Consider the following 5,851-nt stretch of genomic DNA (forward strand, 5'->3'; position numbering starts at 1 on the left):
TTCCTTTCAGAAACCAAGTCGATCCTTAAATGAGGGGTGTCTACCAGTGGTGTAGGCATCCCTAACAAATTTAAGTTTCTCGTAATTGTCTTTGCAAGTCTTAAGTTGAGCATTAAGACTTGCAACATCATTGTTTAACTTAGAAATAGTAGAAGCATGTTCATTACAAGCATCAACATCAAAGTCTTTACATCTATTGCAAATAACAACATGCTCTACACATGAACTAGTTACATTAACCCTCTCTAGCTTAGCATTCAAATCATCATTTAAATTCTTTAAGCTAGAAATAGATTCATGACAGGTAGACAATTCAGATGATAGTATTTCATTTTTCTTAACTTCTAGAGCAAGTGATTTTTGGACACTAATGAACTTATCATGTTCCTCATACAAAATATCTTCTTGCTTTTCTAGCAATCTATCCTTTTCATTAAGAGCATCAATTAATTCATTTATTTTATCTACTTTAGCTCTATCTAAACCTTTAAACAAATCAGTGTAATCCACTTCATCATCAGAGGATTCCTCATCGCTAGAAGAAGAATACTTAGGAGTATCTCGAACACGTACCTTCTTCTCCTTAGCCATAAGGCACATGTAGCGTTCATTGGGGAAGAGAGAAGACTTGTCGAAAGTCGAGGCAGCCAATCCTTCATCGTCGGAGTCGGATGAAGAACAGTCAGAGTCCCACTCCTTTCCAATGTGTGCCTCGCCCTTCGCCTTCCTATAGTTCTTCTTTTTCTCTTTCTTCCCTTTCTTCTCTTGTGCCTGGTTATCATCATTATCGGGACATTGTGCAATAAAATTACTAGAATTACCGCACTTGAAGTAGGAGCACTTTCCCTTGATTTGTTTTTGTTAGGGTACTCCTTGCATCCCTTCAAGACGATCTTGAATCGCTTGATGATGAGCGCCATCTCGTCCTAATTAAGCCTGGCAGCCTCCACTTGTGCTACCTTGCTAGGTAGCGCCTCCTTGCTGCTGGTTGCTTTGAGAGCAACGGGCTGTGACTCATGGAGAGGAAGCGGTCCATTTAGAGCGTTGTCCACATTTCATGCCTCCTTCACCATCATGCGTCCGCTTACGAATTTTCCAAGGATTTCCTCGGGCCTCATCTTGGTGTACCTGGGGTTCTCACGAATAAGATTTACAAGATGGAGGTCAATAACCATGAATGACCTGAGCATGAGTCGGACGATGTCATGATCCGTCCATCTTGTACTCCCGTAGCTTCGGATTTTGTTGACAAGGGTCTTTAGCCTGTTGTATGTCTGTGTTGGCTCTTCTCCCCTTATCATCGCGAATCTCCCCAGCTCGCCTTCCACTAGTTCCATTTTGGTGATCATGGTGGTGTCATTCCCCTCGTGAGAGATCTTGAGGGTGTCCCATATCTGTTTGGCGTTGTCCAAGCCGCTGACTTTGTTATATTCATCCCTGCATAGAGATGCTAGCAACACAGTAGTAGCTTGGGCATTTTTATGTATTTGTTCATTAATAAATACAAGGTTATCAGTACTATCAAAATGCATTCCGTTTTCTACAATTTCCCAAATGCTAGGATGGAGAGAAAATAAGTGACTACGCATTTTGTGACTCCAAAATGGGTAGTCCTCTCCATCGAAGTGTGGGGGTTTTCCAAATGGAATAGAGGGTAAATGAGCATTTGAATTGTAAGGAATGCGGGAATAATCAAAGGAGTAGTTTTGATTAACCGTTTTCTTTTTGGACGAGGAGTCGTCGTCATTGTCATCCCTTGGTGAGGAAGAGGAGGCGTCGCTATCGTAGTAGATGATCTTCTTAATATGCCTCTTCTTCTTCCCATCTCTCTTCTTGTGACTCGAGCCTGAGTCAGTGGGCTTGCCGTCTCTTGGCTCGTTGAAGAGGGACTCCTTCTCCTTGTCGTTGATCACCATCCCCTTTCCCTTAGGATCCATCTCTTCAGGCGGTTAGTCCCTTTAATGAAGAGAACGACTCCGATACCAATTGAGAGCACCTAGAGGGGGGTGAATATATGATCCTATAAAATTAAATACTAAATAGTCCAAACTTGGTTATGAAAATGTTAGTTAGATCAAAACCAAGATGTTATAGTGAGAACTCTTCACTTGTTTGTTCCTTTAGAATGAGTATTAAACTTAGGAACAATAGCACAAGTGATTAAGTAAGAACTCAAGAAGAAAAACCAATCACAATAAAAGATGGCACAAGAGACACGATGATTTTATCCTGTGGTTGGACCAATGCCTACTCCACGTTGTGGTGACCTCCTTCGGTCAAGGATTGCACTCAATCCCTCTCAAGTGATCCAACGATCAAACTTGAGTGCCATGGTTTTCTTCCTTGGCAGTCTTTTCCCGTTTGCAAGGAATCTCTACAAGTTGGAGCCTCTCGCCCTTACATTGTTTGATCACAATAAAAGCACAAGAGTAAGGGAGGGAAAGCAACACACATAAAACTAGAATCGCAGCAAACACACGCACACAAGCCAAGACGCGAGCACAAAACACGGCGCGGGGAGTTTACAACTCAAATGGTGCTCAAATCTCGAACACTATAATCCCAGTGCATGGTGGCAAAGTCTAGGCGTCTTAGAATGTTTAGTGAATGCTTGGTGTAGTGCTCCATGCGCCTAGGGGTCCCTTTTATAGCCCCAAGGTAGCTAGGAGCCGTTAGAGATCCATTTGGAAGGCAATTCTTGCCTTCTGTCTGGTGGCACACCGGACAGTGAACAGTACACGCACAGTACGCGGCAGAGAATCCCCTAATTGGCTGATTTCCTTTTCTGTGGGGCACCGGAACGTCCGGTGCGCCATGTGACCGTTGGCGCTTGTCGACGTGGCAGATAGCCATTGCGCGGTCGGAGCACCCGTCCGTCCGGCGCCTCGCGCGGACTGTCTGGTGATTTTAGCCGAAGTAGCCAGGAAAAACCCGAGAGCGACGAGTTATGCAGACCTTGCACCGGACTGTCCAGTGCACACCGGACTGTTCGATGAGTACCTCCAGACCGTCCGGTGCTGCGTAGTCCAGCACCTTTTCTTCATTTCTTTCTTTGTCTTCTTTTGATTCTTTTGGACTTCACTTAGCTGAGTCCCTGGCACTTAGACAAGAGTGTTTAGCATATAAAACAATTGACAAAGTGTCTAAATCGTACCTTTATTCTTTATTTGCATCTCTCTAACACTTGGCACACATCACCTTAATACAATATGTGTTGGGCATCTAATCACCACTAGTACACAGATGCTCTATAGTGGCGGTTCTAGAGCTGTTTGCACTGGCGTTTTTCAGTGCCGCCAGTGCTAGGGGCCAGTGGAAATCGCCATTTCCACTGGCGGTGTTGGCACTTGCTCTCCTGAGCGAGTGGATCCAACAGGGGAGTAAAAGTGGTGTCAACGGGGCTACAACACGAGATGGCAATAACTCTGTTAACCTAGCCTCTCAAGGGCACTGTGCGGGGGTATTTATAGGTATCTGAGTGCCCAGCGTCCCGTGTTAAGGACGCATGTGCCCTCAGGCACCTAGGTTATCCCCAGAATATTTCCATAAAGCAGGGTTACAGACCGTAATTATAGGGAGACCTTTACAAATTAGGCCCGTAATGCGCAGTGGCCACGCAGGGCCTGTTACAATGGGTCGGATCATACGTGGGCCTCCATGTCGAGCGAGGTCGCAGGATGAGACGACCTCGTCATAAGCCTTCGTTCGGTGACGTGTGGGGCGAAGGGTAGGTCTGCCCGTCGTCTTGCCTTCGTCGGTGCAGCGAGGTCAGCGAAGACTTTGATCGAATGGTGGCGTCTTCGCCTTCGCCCCAACATTTGCCCTCCGAGGGACCAGTTCAACTAAGTCATCTGGTGCCGAAGACGTCGCTAGATGGTGGAGTCGCTGCCCTCGCTCGAAGTGGTTCCGCGGGGGTTTTTGACATGACCGTTGATTGACGCCGTACTGTTGGATTACGAGTTTCCCGAAGCATCGCGCTTTGTGTATAAAAGGTGGCGGGGGCGGCGCGTTTTGAACTTTGTCTTTCCGTGCTCCACGAAAACCCTAGCCGCCTTTTCAAATCGCTCGCTGCTCGTCTGCCCTCCTTGCTCTTGCTCGTCGGAGATCTGGCCCGTGTGAAGCAGACCGCCCGCCGCCGCCGACGGTACGTAGCGATGCCGTCCTCTTCTTCTTCTGTTGCAGCTATGCCGCCGGCTGGCGCGTCGTCCGGGGAGACACTGAGCGATGTGGAGGCGGAGGAGTTGCGCGCCGGTGATACAGTGGAGTTCGGCGTGTCGCGGATGTCCTTGGTCCGCGTGCAAGACATGCAACAGCTTGGTTATTTTGGCGGCGTAGTGGCACGTGTCCCGGGGACGGAGGAGGTCCCTGAGCCAGAAGGCGAGTTAGTTGTGTTCGAGGCTTTTTTCACTGCTAGCCTTCGCCTGTCCGCACATCGATTTGTGGGAGAAGTCCTGCGTAGGTTCAACGTCCAGGTCCACCAGCTGACGCCAAATGCTGTGGTGGCTCTGGCGAAGTATGTCTGGGCGACGACCTCGTACGACGGGCAGCCCTCGGTCGAAGTCTTCGCGAAGTATTATTGTCTGCACTGGCAGAAAAGGAAAATCGGAAATAAGATTGCCCAATTTGGATCTTGCACGTTTACGCCGAAGACGGGCAAAACTTCGATGGAAGTCGTTGAGTTGGTTCCCTGTGCCCGCAATAAATGGGGCAACTGGTGGGAATTTTGGTTCTATGTTGTCGAAGGGACGGTCGAAGACCATCCAGGGCTCCCTGTGGCCGAGATGTGCTCGCATTATTATTCAGCATACCCGCGGTTTGAAGTTGCGGAGGAGGATGCGGACGAAGGGGCCTTGCGGTGCGCGGCCGGCCTGAGTAGCGGGCGCGATCTGGTTGAGGAGTTTGTCGCGTATGGCGTGTGGCCCTTGGTGCATGGCTGGGCGCTGGGCGAAGTATGCCCTCACTAGATGCCTTCCCGTGGCGGGATGCTGGTGCGGAGTCCCGCCTTCGCACTGGATTTGCATGGACGAGACCCCGCCGCATTCGTGCGTGAGGCGGAGGATGGGGCGGCGCGGATAATTGGTCGCTACGTGCCGAAGACGGAGGGCCAGCGTAGTTGGGATTTACGCGGATCCAATGATCGCTTCAATAGGGTCTTCGAGTTGAACCGTCTGCCGTATGGCGGTTATCCCGGGCAAGACGACGTCGATCGCCGCGGGAAGAAACCAGCGACAGAGACTGAAGACGACCCCGCGCCGGCGGCCGCCCCATCCACTAAGAAGAGGAAGCTAGGTACTGTGATGGGGGGACTGGGGGTCTCCGATAGTTTTGTTGTGGAGCTGATGGGGACATGCGCGGCCCCCGGGGGAAGGATGTCTTCGCCCGAGCTCCAGGAGTCTTTGGCGCGGATGCTGAAGGTTACCGGGGGTTGGTGGCCTAAGAACGTTCCTGTCCCCCGTGCGGCCGGCGAAGACTTTTTTACATCTCGCATGGTTCTTGACTTGAAAGTGTTTCCTTATGGACGGAATATTGCTGCTGTTGTGTCGGTAGTGATGGACAAGGATCGTCAGGAGGCTGCGCAAAAGCGCCGGGCGGTCATCAGGCTGCCCGAGGCTAGGCCGAAGAGGGCGCGGGGGACTGCGAAGGCTGCCGCCTCTGGCGGTAGCCAGTCAACGCTGGCGGCGAAGTCGGCCGCCCCTGGGTCCAGCAAGGTGCCTGATGTGGTGAAGGCAGCTGGCGCCGGTGTGACCAAGTCTGCCTCGGCCGGAGCCGCGAAGGTCCGAGACTTGCCTTCGCCGGCGAAGAGTGTTGCCGATTTCGGCACTGATATTAGTGTGGAAGATTATCTCGTTGG

Source organism: Zea mays, chromosome 1 (assembly GCF_902167145.1).
Source record: "Zea mays cultivar B73 chromosome 1, Zm-B73-REFERENCE-NAM-5.0, whole genome shotgun sequence".
NCBI lineage: Eukaryota > Viridiplantae > Streptophyta > Magnoliopsida > Poales > Poaceae > Zea > Zea mays.